General features: G+C 37.5%; 1 long non-coding RNA gene across 3 annotated transcripts; it reads right to left on the bottom strand.

Moving 5' to 3' along the window:
- Nucleotides 1-4,018: 4,018 nt before the first annotated feature.
- LOC115282822 lies at nt 4,019-15,354 on the bottom strand. 3 transcript variants are annotated; one of them, XR_003904756.1, is made up of 4 exons: nt 15,193-15,354; nt 14,294-14,396; nt 5,008-5,157; nt 4,019-4,800 (listed from the first exon to the last, which is right to left on the bottom strand). It is a non-coding gene; the product is annotated as an uncharacterized LOC115282822 (long non-coding RNA). The 3 variants fall into 3 exon arrangements; XR_003904757.1 differs by lacking the exons at nt 14,294-14,396; nt 15,193-15,354 and adding an exon at nt 13,961-14,088; XR_003904755.1 differs by lacking the exons at nt 14,294-14,396; nt 15,193-15,354 and adding an exon at nt 13,961-14,088 and having other exon boundaries at nt 5,008-5,152.
- Between the last annotated feature and the right edge of the window lie 383 nt (nt 15,355-15,737).

The following is a 15,737-nucleotide window of genomic DNA, read 5'->3' as shown; positions in this document are numbered from 1 at the left end:
ATATAGCACTAATGGCATTAACCTCAGGTCTGGGTCTCGGTGGCAGAGGTCCAGGAGGAACCACTGGATGAAGGAACAAGGGAAAATAGATTTCTCTCCCTTTTAAAGATCCGATATCAGGGGCCCCTGGGTGTCCCAGTCAATTAAGCATCTGACTTCAGCTCAGGTCATGATCTTGTGGTTCATGGGTTCAAGCCCAGCATTAGGTTCTGTGCCAACAGCTAAGATCCTGGAGCCTGCTTCAGATTCTGTGCTCCCTCTCTCTCTCTGCCCCTCCCCTGCTGGTTCTCTGTCTCTCTCTCTCTCTCCCTCAAAATGAATAAATGTTAAAAGAAAATTTTTAAATAAAGATCTGATTTCAAACCATCCATACATATTACAAAATAGTGTTTGCAGTGGCTGTTTCTTTACTTTTTTTTTTTTAACATTTATTTATTTATTTTTGAGAGAGAGATTGGCAGAGAGAGAGGGAGACAGAGAATCCCAAGCAGGCTTCACACTGTCAGCACAGAGTCTGCCAATGTGAGGCTCAAACTCATGAACCATAAGATCATGACCTAAGCCAAAATCAAGAGTCGAATGTTTAACCAACTGAGCCATTCAGGTACCCTGGCTTGTTCTTTAAAAAAAGGAAAAGAAAGGAAAGGAAAGGAAAGGAAAGGAAAGGAAAGGAAAGGAAAGGAAAGGAAAGGAAAGAAAGGAAAAGAAAAGAGAAGGAAAAGAAAAGAGAAGGAAGAAAGGAAGGAAAGAAGGAAGGAAGGAAGGAAAGAAGGAAGGAAGGAAGGAAGGGAGGGAGGGAGGGAGGGAGGGAGGGAGGGAGGGAGGGAGGAAGGAAGGAAGGGAGGAAGGAAGGAAGGAAGGAAAGAATATGTGTGTTTTGGTGTTTTGAATAAGAAGAAAATTTAGCATCACCATAAAGTCAGATGAGAGATAACCACTATTAATTAGCATGTGGGTGAATAATGCAGAAACAAGTTGTAAACAAAATGCATGGTATAAATTATTTGTTTATCTGTGGAAAACTCTGGAAAGACACAAATGCATTTTTTATTTGTGCAGGTTATTTTCTGTTTAAATAGTCATTTGGAATACTTATGTGCTTTTCTTGGGGTAAAGATTACAGAGTGTCTGCTCTGTAAGCCCTTTGGCCTGGGAACCCTCCAGAAAGGTGTTTCTACTTTACATTCTCATCGGAAGTAGCTGCAAGTAGCTGTGGAAACATTTTGAAATGGCTTTGACTTCAACACTATTTCATTTTCCTTTCAAATTAAAAAAAAATAACACAATTAAAAAAAAGAGGTCTTCTCATTTTCCTTTCCACGTCCTTTCTAAAGAAACCCTTCCCGTTGGTTGCCTTTGCTGTTGTTTCTTCCACTCAGAAGACTCTGGTACCTTCTACACCGTGAGCATCTCCACTAACACCCAATCACTCACCCTATTGCATTATTCCTTAGAAAGCCTCTTTATCCAAATTCTCACTGGGTCTCCAAAAATTGCATCTGTACATCTGTGAAAAGCTGTCCAGTAAGTGCAACTGCAAACTGGAAATGATGTGTTTTAGTAATGAACGCACATCTTAAGAGCCAATATTTTCTGCAGGGTGGCACGATTCAAGGCCAGTTTCCAAAGGACAGCGAAAATGCTGAATTCCAAAATACACCATGACTGGACGTGATGAATTACACTTATTAAATCATTATCAATAGCCTAAGAGCTATGTATTTTGACCTAGATTGCTCATTTCTAAGATGTAATCAGAGATATGAGCACAGATTTGAGAGAAAGGGGTCCATTCAAGATTGTTTAAAATATAGAATAATATTAGACACAAATGCCAATCAGAGCACATTCACGTGAAGGAATAAACACTCTTAACATACCCCTTGTGAAAGGTGCTAATGGCATATAGAACGACAGTAACACAGATTAGACAAATTCGAATCCTCATAAATTTGTTAAAATCGATTCCTGGATCCATTGATCAAACCACAGTTTCTAGCCATTTGGGTATTGATTCTAAATAGCGATCTCAACGCCCTTTTCCATACTTTGCTGCACAATGAGTTTACACAGTTCTCAAAGTCTGAGCTGCGAAGTTTGTTTTAATAATGAGATCTTACAGTCAAAAGTCAATAATAAACTCTCTGAACCTGTATTTCTGAATTTTTTTTCAGTGGCAAACAAGCTGTCGAAAAACACATATTGAAATAGCGTCCGTGGATCCTTAAAGAAACAACAGCTCTTTTTCTTTTCTTTTCTTTCTTTTTTTTTTTTTTTTGCCTCTGCCACTTTTCATCTTCAATAGCGCAGGTGCTTGGTTCTTGTGCCCATTTCTATAGCATAGAATAAAAATAAATAAATAAAGACACACACACAGCCTCCTTGTCATTGCCATGCTCAGCAAAAAGCATTTCAACTGGGGTTTATGGGGTAATAAATTATTGTACCCTGTCTTGGCAAGTAGCGTTTTTGAAAGACCACATCCGGTCTTTGGGGCACTAGCTTTTATTATGCATTTTATATTGAAACAAAGGTCAAATTAATTGACCTTATCTATGTGAAAAGCTCTGGTTGCCTAGAGAAATAAAATCTTTTACAGAGACTTTGGGGACAAGTAAACAACTGCGAAGCTCAATCCACTAGCAGCTGGAATCTGCAATTAGAAAGAGTCAATTCGGAGGAATTTAATTTTTAAATGATCAGTTAAGTATCAATAAGCATTACATTTTCACTAAGGAATATTAGAGCCGATGAGATTCCAAAGGTTATCTGGATCTATACGTGATACTTCACAATTTCCCCACATAATATACATTTTAGAGAGAGAGGCAGAAAAGCTATAAGCCTTCCATGCTATGGTCTCTAGGAACAAACTTTGCAACACTTTCTATGAGAATAACTAAATCATTCAGAGTCTGAAAGAAATCATTTTAGATCTAAAAGAATCAAAGGTATAGTTTTATTCCCTTCCCCCTACCCCCAAATTCAAATTAGACATTCTCTCGGAATTTTCTGTTATTGTATATATCAAACCAAAGGTTGAAAACTTTAATGTAGAGACCTAATAGAATAGAAGAGGAGGCTACTTTATTTTTCTAAAATATCTGTCTCTCCATTTTCTCATCTGGTAAATGGGATGATGGTTCTTGAATCACATAATGTTTGGGAAAATCACAACAGACAACGTAAATAAATACCTCGGCACTTTGGGTCTAGCAAGAAGCAAAATACATGTCAGCCTTGAATATTACTTTTAAAAAGAGGTTGTGATAAGGATTGCTGTTCAGAACCACAAAATGCAATTGTCTCCGCTTCTCATACCTAAGCAAGTAAACTTGGGTCTTCAATTTCTTAGTTTATTGCTTCACTTCTCCCCTTTTCAGTTTATGTATGTGACCACAGTCCTTGACACCATTTTTTTTTTTCTGAGAAACTGGTTTGGAATGCTGTGTTCGGGAACAGACATTTTGAAAGCATTGACAATTGTAACTCTAGTACGTGAATTTGACTCACATGTGAATTTGACAAGTGTATGAAGAAAGAATGGGCTGCAGGGACCCGATAAAAGTATTTTCCTCATGTCTCCTATTTTAATTGTGGAGCACACTTATGACCCTGGGCGGCGAGGAAAAAACCTATTTTGAATTTATCAGAAGCAAACATAACGGGCACATTGGATTTGATGGATGAGATTTTACGGCTCCTGCAAAGCCCACATTGGGTGGAGTCCTGCTGCCCCTTCCAGCATGGAAAAGATTAAGCCCCAGAAAGCACATCTGCATGGTGGAACTTTGAAAAAGTTAATGGCTGTGAAAAAGGGTTTGAACTTCTAGCTGAGGTCAGAAACAGGGTGATTTAGTGACTTTAGTAAACAGACTCGCAACAAGGTAAAATGAAATTTGGTTTCATTTTGGCTAGGACATAGAGAAAGAACATCAATTAGGTTTTCAGTGCTCAAAGGTAAGTCCAAGGTCCACTCGGAAAGTGAACTATTTGTAAAAATCTGTTCATTGTTCTATTTGATGATAAGTATATCTTTTTATTTGATCCAACCCAGGGTGTAATTTTGGAAACGGGGACACAGAGGTAAAGGGATTCAGCCAATTTACAAAAAAAAATTTAAAAAAGAAAACAAAAAGAAAGAAGAGATCAATGACTCTGAACCTCTGAACACACAATGGTTGGCCTAAATCCTCTGAACTGGCTGAACTGACTCTCCAAATTCATATGTGAGACAACATGTTAGTCCATATGCAAGGCTGGTTTACCATGACAAAACCACGTTAACGAGCATGTTTTTTAAAATTCCTGATGTTGGGTTATGAGGTGGCATTTGAGATTAGTAGGAAAGAAAGTCAAAACAAAGGAAGAACAGGTCAGAAATCAGTAGAACAAAGCTACTGACTTTGGAGCTGGGTGGGGGGAGAAGAGAGAGAGAGAAAATTAGATACCTCTAGGAAAAAGAATTTTCTTTCCATTTTTCTAAAGATGAATAACAAAAATTATGTGTACTTATTAGAAAGGGCTGATGGTACATCTCCAGAAACCCAGGTACAGATGAGGGCATAGAAACGGTCACACAGGAAATGCATTACTGGATCTCGGGTCTTAAGGTGGGTCCATTGACTCCTCAGACTTGTAGCAATTTGAGATTCAGTCACAGTGGCCAGTATTTCAAAGGCATTTGTATTTCTTCATGAGTCTTGGAGGAGTGACCATGATGTCCTTCGCTGCATAAAAAGGCCAATTTGGGGACGGAAGGCTGATCAGATGCCTGTGGCCTCCAGGTCTCCGTGTTTCCTGGTGGAAGGCAGGAACCCTCGTGAGCTGCTTTGAGTCCAAGTACCCCAGGAACCGTCAGTGAACCTGAAAGCCCCCACATCTGGCTACAGCTTGCCCTTGTTTGCTTTAAATTCTGCACACAGACGACCACCCTGGCTGTGAATTCAGGGATGGCCCAGCCTTCTTTCCGCATGGCCAGGGGAGGTGGGGAATCTATAAACTCACCTGGTCCGAGGGTGAGGTCCACTGCGTTTTCAACTCGCTTTTGTTTTTGTTAGTCTTACTCCTCTGGAAAGAGGTTTCTGCAGCAGCGATCACACATCCATCATCCTTTCTCCTTTGCTTATTCCTCTTCCATCAGGTGTAAACTCTGTCCTGGCAAAGAAATGGTCAGTGCTTTCCACAGACACCCCCAAACACATATCCCTACAGAACAGAAGCTTCTGGATAGAGCGCCTTCGATAACAATTCACTTTCCGCAGATTTTGTTTAGCTCCGTGACAATTCTGATGGTTTCTCTTTCAAAAATTGTCTTCTCCCTCGGAGAATAAGTGAAATAGAAGAAGTAACTCCCAAGGATCTTAGACAACGATTAAGTACAATGTATTGCTCTTAAAAATCAACATTTGGTTGTGAGACAAAGATTTTATAAGAAAAAACTACCTAAATGGTCTGGTAGTTAATAGTTAAAATAATGAGCCACTCTCTTATGTTTTCAGAAATCCATTCATTTTCTTTTAATGGCGTATATACAACATTGAAAAGCAGTCAGTCAGGACATGGTCCTTAAAAAATAAAGCAATGCATTTTTTACCTTTGTTTCTTTTCCTTCCAAACAAAAGTATGATTTTTTTGTGGGACCTCAAATCACAGGGACACAGCCTCAAGAAAACCAGTCAAACAGTGTAATATTTTATTGGAGCATTTTGCCCATCCCCAAACTGGACATATTTCTGATCACAAATGATAGGATCAAATGCTATTTTCTCATATATTTGATATAAATTTCTTTAAGTACATCATCAAGAGACTAAAATTTTCTGCTGTATGAAGAAAACAAAAACAAAAACAGGAAAACAGGAATAACAATCTAGATTCACACTTTCTTCCTTTTATTGGTAAAATGTGTAAAAGCAAGCAGGTACTGGAAAAATCTAAATGATGTTGAGGAATCACACCACCGCTGTGTCATTAGTGACCCACCTGGCACCCCATTCTTCTTCCTTCTGGAAAGTCGGTAGGATTATCTCTCCTCTTTCTTGCTGGACTGGTGGCCTCATAAAGGGACCACATTGACGGCTCTGCCCCCCAACCTCTGAGTCAGGCGTGGCAGAATTTTTCCAGAATATACATCATACCTTATCTTTGTGGATCATAAGTGTCCATAAGTCATTATCCAGGTGTGTTTTTGACCACAAATGTTGTCTTATAATTGTCCAACAGTTGGCAAGGAATTTGCTTATAACCATCTCTGTTGATTAATTATTACAGGGCAATTAGGAAGTAGAGTCAGGTTCCTTCAAGCAGGAAGGATGGACGCACAGAACTGTCTGCATTTCTGATAAAGAGCTTTCTAAACACACACTGAAGTCTGTTAAGCACAAGGGTCCTGCTCTATTAAGTGTAACCCCTGAAAATAACGTTAGGGGAATTATTGCTCCAAATAACCCAGATAAATAGGTCTTTAGGGTATGGACCTAAAGAAAAGGAGAGTATAAAGGGGAATGTTGTGGATCACGGATGAGGAAGCCAAATGTATCTTTTTGAGATATGCACCATTGCTGTGAATGTGGTTGGCAGTCAACATAAAAAACGTTGCTCAAACATTATTTCAACTGCAGAAAATACGTGTACAAATAAATAAAAGTACGTTTATGTATTGCTAGAAACAAATAGCATTGCACGTTGAGCACTAAAGTTTTAGTGTCAGATGTTTATTTCTCAAATATTGATGGTAGTTTTTCTCTATTTAAAAGAGTCAGTATAGATAATGATTTCTTTTCCTTGGCTATGGGTTTACCTGGTAATTGGGACAAGGATAAATTCTCAGCTTTTTAGCATCTTTTAACATGAAAAACAGGTAAAGATGCACTTTACACATGACATAAAAAGCATTATAACTTTTGATAAGTTAGAAAATGGACAAGAACAAATAATGATTTCTATATTTCAGTGCCTTCAGCATCTAATGCAATGTGGTACATGTCATTGAGCCAGTACAAATTTGGCAAATTTTGAATGAATCACTAGGTTTCCCTTTGTGTTAAGTTGCATCTAATATAATCTTTCTGAAAACAAAATCCTGGTTTCCTCTCATACCTGTATCAATCTTTATGGAAAAATTTATACAGAGAAGAGAGAATTTGCTTGGCTTAGTATCCAAGTCATAACAAATATCTGCCTGCCCAAACTAACAAGTGAGCAATTTAATTTATTAGCAGTTTCATTCATAGAGCATTAATTAGTAATTAATGAATTGGAAATAAAGACACCCCTCTTTTTTTTGAGACAGGAATCTATTCTATTTCCTTTGTGGGGGGTTTAGAATTTGCCTTCCTAGTTACACTTTCCATTGGCCAATATTAGAGCTTTTATTTCCTGAATGATCCAAGATGTAAAAAAGAAAGTGGCAGAAAGAATATAGATCGGTCCTTTACATGGAAGCATCCAGTCTAAATGGTTTGCCTGTACGTAGACATATCACCCATACTGAAGCAGAGAGAGCTTCGCGCTGATGATTTTAGACTTCCGTGCCTTGGTCAGCTCAGACACTGCATGCTACACTGATGTCTGGGGAAAGATAGATGTCCGTTAATTCTCCAGATGTGCTATCGGTCCAACAGCACTTCTATCCGCGTCTGGAAATGTTTAAAGAAATGACTGAATTTTCCCCCCACTTTATTTCTGGATATCTTAGTAGCCCAGCTTCTTGTCCACAGCAGCTCATATCTTTCTTGATCTTGATCACCATACTAGGAATTCTCCCTCCTACTATATGTAGAGTAATGTCATATCATAGCATTTTTCAAACGTCGTTTGTTTTCAAAGTTCGTTTTTTACCTCGGAGGAATGAATTTTAACTGCTGTGCTGATACTTCCATCTAGTGGCAACGGTGGGGAATAAACTTCCTTCTGTTGAAAACTAAGAACAACTCCCGGCTCCCCTAGAATCAATGAATTGGCAAATATTTCTTGAGTACTTTCCATATGCTAAATGCAGTGAACAAAATTGAATAAATAAAACTCTCACTTTAGAAGTAAAAATAAGACAATCAATTGAAAAATACTCCAATATCCTTTTTCAAGTATATGGTTCCATATTTAATTTTTAGTAAGCATTATACTTTTAGAACAGTTTTATACTTACAGAAAAGCTGCAAATATAAAACAAGAGGTCCTGTTTTCTATTTACAGTAAATATAATATATTACATATAATAGAAATATATTTATATTACAATTTTATATTTACATAAATATACATAAATTTTATATGAGGTCCCCTTTTATATTTACAGTAGATAAAATATAAATATATTTTATATAAATACATTTTATATTTACAGAAAAGCTGCAAATATAAAACAAGAAACACCACATCCAGTTTCTCCATGCTGACGTCTGATTTTTCATGGTGCCTTTATCAAAACTAAGAAATTAACTTTGGTACCTTATCACTAACTAGTACTTGTGACTTCAGACCTCATTTGTATTCTGCTAATTTTTCGACTTTTGTTCCTTTTATGTTCTAGAATATATTTTGTATATATACCACAATGTATTTCATATCATGTCTCCTTAATCTCTTGTGGTTTGTTGTCATGTGCCAAATTACTGTCCCCTACCACAAGTATTTTGATAACAATAAAAAGAACCAGAGCAATACAAAAGTGAGTACCATGTGTGTATCTGCAAGTCAACTATTATATTCTTATGAGAATAAACCTTGATCTTCAAATTTGGAAGATTTTAAAACTTGCAGAAATGATAACGTTTGCAAGGACAGAAGGAGAATGTGCTGAGTCCATTTAAAAATAGGAATCTGGGAACAACATTTTCTTTGTTCTTTTCTGGCTGACCTTTGGGCATCTCTAACATGTGACCAGTGCTAGTATGAGCTGGTAAATGACTATGCTGTGTTACTTAATGAAAAAAACAACAATGAACAGGGGGAAGAAGCAATAAATATCACATCCAAGAAGATCAGAAGAGAGAGTGTCATGGTAAAAAAGTATCAATAATATCCTTTCAAAGTTTGGATGTAGATCTGTGTCTAGTGAGCCTAGACATCCTGAGTCCCCAGTGACTTACACCGCTTTACGTAGCTATGGTCTACACCACTTGATTCGTGAATAATAACTTCTAATTGGGAGATGCCGCTGTATAACTTGTATATTTAATTCACAGGTACTATTTATCAGATTGTTCACCCAACTACTTTGTAGTCACTTGTAATAAAGAATACTGTCTCTTAATTCCATCCTGTTATGTGATCAACAGAAATACAAACAGAAAGACAAGACTCATTCATTCACTAATTCACTCATTCATTCAACCCACAGTTACTCAGTGTCTCGCACATGAAAGTCATTCCTCTAGTTGCTAGGTCTGCAGAGTTTAAAAAAAAAAAAAGCACAACATCCTTGATTTCATGAAACATCAGACTCTGAGTTGAAAACGAAAACTGTCTGAATGTCCATGAAAGAAAGCACCTTCCCAATGTTCTTCTGCATGATGTTTCCTCTTTTTCAAACTATTTGTTCAGTGGCAACATTGTATACCCAAGCCCCAGAGTCTTTTAAAAAGAGGCTTTTATGATAGAAGAGAAGAGCCGAAAGCATTCAGCTGTAGGATACGTAAGCTGAGTTCCTCTAGTTGGATCAGAACTCAGTTTCTAAATTATGGAAGACTATTTAAGAGAAATTCCAGTGTTAGGGAGGGGGCATAGTTTGGTAGTAAATGAGCCCTTGTTTTTTCAGAAAAACTTCTTGAAGCTACAAAGAAAACCATTATTAAGTGGTTTGGATAGAATCAAAAATATATAAAAATTAGTTCATGATAGAGAAGATACTTAAAGAAATAGGGAAAAGATAGAATCATCCATAAATGTTGAAAAAAAAACTATTTCTTTCTCTGAAGGGAGAGAAAGCAGATTTCTCCTAAATCACAAAACATACGGGAAAAAATTAGATAAATTAAATGGTGTTGAAGGAAGAGGACATGATTCAGCATTTTGGGGGGAAAGCTGAATTTATTACTTACTTTAATTTTTTAAAGTAATCTCTATACCCAACATGGGTCTTGAACTCACGATAATGAGATCAAGAGTCCAAATGCTCCACCAACTGGTGCCGCAAATTTATTACTTACTTAAATATGGCAAAACTATGCTGTTTAGGCATGGTTTTTGGGACTGCAAGGCAGGAAGTTTATTTTTTTTTTCATGTTTATTTATTTTTGAGAAGCAGAGAAAGGGCACAAACAAGGGAGGAGCAGAGAGAGAGGGAGACACAGAATCAGAAGCAGGCTCCATGCTCTGAGCTGTCAGCACAGAGCCCGATGCAGGGCTCTAACCCACGGACTGTGAGATCATGACCTGAGCCGAAGTAGGACACCCAGGCGTCCCAGGAAGCTTATTTTAATATAGACTTGGAAAAGGTAAAGTTCAAGGATTTGCAGAGTTTCAGTGTCAAAGGATGTCAGATGTGGAAGTGTAACAGTGTGCTTATCCACGTGTGCTTTTTGTTGATTGACTGACTTTCAGTAAGGTGCTCATAGTGGCTATAACCCACCAGCCGAGGTTCAAAAACATGCAGCATTACTGCTTGTCAGCTCTTAGAAGCATGACCACTCACTAGAATTGTCAGTGGCCTTTAAAGAGATTCTACAACCAACATCATGAAGAATGGGCAGAAGACGTGAACAGACACTTAGCCAACATAATACATGATGGCAACTAAGGATCGATAAAAAGAAAGATGTCTGGTCCCATTAGTCCTTAGCGAAATCTAGTCTGAAACCACAATGGGACCCCATTACAGGCATTAGGCTACAGTGCAAAAGGCTGATGGTAATAAGGGATGGCAAAGCTGCGGGGGGCTGATGCAACACTCTTGGTGGGAATGTAAAGTGGCACCACCATCAGTTTGGAAAACGATCTGACAGTTTATTTAAAAAAAAGTGAAACATATGCCTACCATACATTCAAGCTGTTCTCATTCTAGATATTTAACAGAGAAAGGAAGGCATGTGTCCACACACAGATTCATACACAAATGCTCCCAGCAGCTTTATTTGTGATAGTCAAAAAGTAGAAATGACACAGATGTTCATCAATATTGGATGGATCAAAACTAAGTGGGGCGCCTGGGTGGCTCAGTTGGTTGAGCGTCTGACTCTTGATTTCGACTCAGGTCATGATTCCAGGATGATTCACGCTCAGTGTGGAGCCTGCTTAATATTCTTTCTCTCCCCACCTCCGTCCTTCTCCCTCACTTGCACGCTCTCTTTCTAAAATATATTTAAGAAATATTCGGGGCGCCTGGGTGGCTCAGTCGGTTAAGCCTCCGACTTCAGCTGAGGTCATGATCTCACAGTTTGTGGGTTCGAGTCCTGCATCAGGCTCTGTGCTGACAGCTCAGAGCCCGGAGCCTGCCTCTGATTCTGTGTCTCCCTCTCTCTCTCTGCCCCTCCCCACTCATGTTCTGTCTCTCTCTGTCTCAAAAATAAATAAAACATTAAAAAAATTTTAAATAAAAAAAGAAATATTCTATATCCATAAGATTTAATACTACTTACCAATAAAAATGAATGAGTTGTTGATACACTCAACAGCATGAAGGAATTTCAATAACAGTTATGCCGAGTGAAATCCATCAGAAAATATATACTTTATGCTTCTATTTTATCAATTTCTAGAAATGCAAACTAATTTTTAGTGATAGAAAGAGATCAATGTTTACCTGGGGATGCGTGGGTGTGGTGTTGGGAGAAATTACTGAGAAATATGTCCAGGAATGAGATTGATGAGTATCGTGGTAAGTCCACATTTAACTTTAAAATAAGCTGACAAATTATTTTAAAAGCAGCTATATTTTTTTGTGTTCCCACCAACAATGATTGAAAAAAAATATTTTAAAACTTGCTATAATATACCATTGCTGGAATTTGGTGTTACCTGTTTTTCGGTTTTTTTTTTCCTTTCTTTTCTTAATTGTAGTGATTCTAATCGTTGTATAGCAGTAATTTGTGGTGGTTTTAATTTGCATGTATTTTATGACTAATAATGTCGAACATCTTTTCATATGGATATTTTCCATCCTCATATTTCCTCTGAGGAGGTATCTAGTTTTAAGTTGAATGACTTTTTCTGTTGTTATTTTATAAGAGATCTTTGTATATTTTGGAAACAAGCCTTTTGTCAGATACGTATAATTGAGAAATATTTCTTCCCATTTCAGTGGCTTATTTTTCCATTTCCTTAACAATCTTGTTTCACAGAGTAAATATTAATGGAGTCTTTAATTTTAATGGAGTCCCATTTATTTATATAGATTGTGGTTTTTGTTTCGTATCTTAAGATCTCCTTGCCTAACCAAATGCCAAAAACACTTTCTTCAGTGTTTTATTAGAATTTTTCTATAATTTTGCTTATCAGTTAGGTGCATGGTCCATTTCGGATTGATTTTGTATAAGGTGTGAAGTCTATCTCTAAGTCTCTCCCTCTCTCTCCCCCTCTCTCTCCCTCTCTCCACTCCCCTTCTCATAGATGTCCAGACATTACAATCACTATTTCAACATGTAACTAAGATTGGTGGTGACAGACACTGTTGTCATATTTATGATCCAGGGAGAAAAATTACTGTCCTTCACCAGTAAGTCTGATGACACGTGTAGTTTTTCCATTGTTGTCAATATCTTTGGGGAGCGTAAAGAAACTTCTAGAGTACTAGCATCGTTTTAGTGGATAGATGTTGAATATTAAGTATTTTCTGAACATCTGTTGATGCTATGAATTAAGTCGTTTTGGTTGTCCGATGTCTATATTGTCACTGATTTTCTGTCTACTCATTCTATCACTTAATGGCAGTAAAATGTTAAAGTCTCAAAGGGCATTGGTAAGCTTGTCCATTCTTTCTTTTGGTTCTATTATTTTCCTTTATGTGTTTTTGAACACATTTGTTCGGCAAACAAACATTCAGGATTCTTACGTTTTCTTGACAAACTGGCCCTTTAATCGTTATATAATGTTCTTTTTCCCCCCTCCATTATTTTTCTTCTTCTGAATATATTTCATATTAATACAGCCACTCCATGTTTATTTTGATTAACATTTATATGTTATATTTTTCCATCGTTTTGCTTGTAATCTATCCATGTCATTATATTTCAAGGGTGTTTGCCAGGTAATTGGAAATAATTGTAGTGTTTCTCAAGTAATTAGGAACAATTCCATTAAGTGGGGCTTGCCAATGTTATTCAGTCTGACAATTTCTGTCTTTGAGTTCTTATCTTTCAGCCATCGGTATTTAACGTGACATTGATATGATTAGATTGGGTCTTACACTTTAAAAAGTTGCTATTTATCTGCTCTTTTTTGTTCTTCTGTATACTCTTTTATTATAGATTATTTAAATATTTTTTAGTTTTCCATTTTAATCAATTGCTTTTGGGCTCTTTCTGCTTGTACCATTGGGAAGAATGGGGGTAGTTCTAGGAATTATAATACACACAACTAATTTTTCAGTCTACTCATAATTATTATTTTACCAAATCAATTTAAGTATAGAAATATTACAACTGTATAAGTCCTTTTACCCGATGCATCTCTTATGTATTTTTTTAAAAATTTATTCATTTTGAGACAGAGAGAGATAGAAAAAGAGTGGGGGAGCAGCAGAGAGAAAGACACACACAGAATCCGAAGCAGGCTCCAGGAGCTGAGCTGTCAGCACGGAACCTGACGTGCAGCTCGAACCCATGAACTGTGAGATCATGACCTGAGCCGAAGTCAGACACTTACCTGACTGAGCCACTCAGATGCCCCGCATCTCTTATGTCTTAGTTGTCAGATATATTACATTTATGTAACACTGAACAATGTCAAAATTTTTGCTTTCAAAGTTCACACACACTTTAAAGAACATAAGAATAAAAAACATAATGTTTTCTTTACTCACACATTTTTCCTTTCTATTGCTCTTCCTGTGTTCTTCAATTTCCAACTTTTCCTATGGCACAATTTTCTTCTAGACTGAAGAATTTATGCGAGTATTTCTTTTGTAGAAACTAAATCTACAACTGAGAATGTTTTTAATTCATCTTCATTCCTGAAGCAAATTTTCATTGAATATAGGATTCTGAGTTGACAGCTACTTTTCCTTATTACATTGAGAATGCTTTCCCTGGTCTCCTGGATGCCAAATCTCTTGTTGAGTGACCTCTGGTCTTTCAATCGTGGTCTCCCAGTACAGATGTCATTTTTTTCTGACAGGTTTTACATTTTTTCTTACCTTTGGTTTCACACGGCTTGATTATGATGTTACTAAGCATTGCTTTTTTTTTGACTTTTGGTTTTATTTTATTTTATTTTGCTGTTATAGAATACCAAGGTTTCTTTGTAGCAAGTTCAAATAATACAAAAAAAAAAACAAGAAGAAAAAAGAAATCAAGGTACCGTTAATGCAGAATTTTCTTTCAATTTCTCCCCCACCAACTGTAATCATTTCATCCCTTCCACTCATTCCATAACTAACGCTAGTGATGATGCCTCTCTTTCACTCCATAAATAATACTTTTGACAATATCTCAGATAATATTTTTTTCAAGAAACGTCATGGAAATGTTTTGGTCCTTATGTACATAGGTCTCTCTTCTGTAGCTTGTAACATGTTTGGCCACTCCCTGCTTCCAGAGAATTATATCGGCTTATGTAACTCTACACATTAGATTTCCCCTACTCTCCAGTCCGTTTTTTCTTTCTTTCTTTTAACCAGTTTCTCTTCATTTTTTAGTGCCATAAATGCTTCTAGGCTTCATAGTTCCCTCTCGGTTCTTTTCTTTTTTTTTTTAATTTTTTTTCCTGTTTTTCATTTATTTTTGAGAGACAGAGAGAGACAGCACGAGCAGGGAAGGGTCAGAGAGAGAGGGAGACACAGAATCGGAAGCAGGCTCCAGGCTCTGAGCTGTCAGCACAGAGCCTGATGTGGGGCTTGAGCCCATGAACCATGAGATCATGACAGCCAAAGCTGGACGCTTAACCAACTGAGCCACCCAGGTGCCCCTCGGTTCTTATTTTCATATCATTCCAAAGAAATCGAATTAGTGTCCTGGTTCTCTTTATCCTGTATGTGTATATCTTTCTGCTGAGCTAAAACCCAGCATAACCCAACCTCCTTTTGACTATCTCTACCTGGATAACTTTTATATATCTCAAAATCAGCACTGCCAAATTTGAACTTGCATTTCCCACCAAGTATGCTCCTCTGCCTGGAATGAAAGCATTTCTCTAGTAAATAGTAATATACGGTGCGCTATCAGAAACCAGGAATCTTAGCACGAATATTAAGTCTCAACTTCATCTTCACATGCTCATCTATCAAGTGGCAAGCTTAGTCCATTCTCCCACTTAGATATCTCTTGAATGGACGTGTCTCTTTTCTCACAGCTGCCGTGCACTCTAGTCTAATCACCATCACAAACGAATGGCAACGGCAACAATCCCTCTCACACGTCTCCCTGAGTCTACCCACCCATTCTCAGTGACGTCAGTTGGTGGGAACTTTGTATATGTGAACCGGACTGTGTCGTCTTCCTTCCCGAGCTAGACAATAGGTCCTGTTGGCCACAATGAATAAAATCCTTAACACACCCTTTAGGGCTTCCCTGATTCCCCCACCGACAACACATCTAGTGTATTAATTTTCTGTTGCTGCCCGAGAAAATGCCCATGAACTC

Source organism: Suricata suricatta, chromosome 17 (genome assembly GCF_006229205.1).
Source record: "Suricata suricatta isolate VVHF042 chromosome 17, meerkat_22Aug2017_6uvM2_HiC, whole genome shotgun sequence".
NCBI lineage: Eukaryota > Metazoa > Chordata > Mammalia > Carnivora > Herpestidae > Suricata > Suricata suricatta.
Note: the sequence above shows the minus strand (reverse complement) of the source record. Positions and strands in the feature narration are given on the sequence as shown.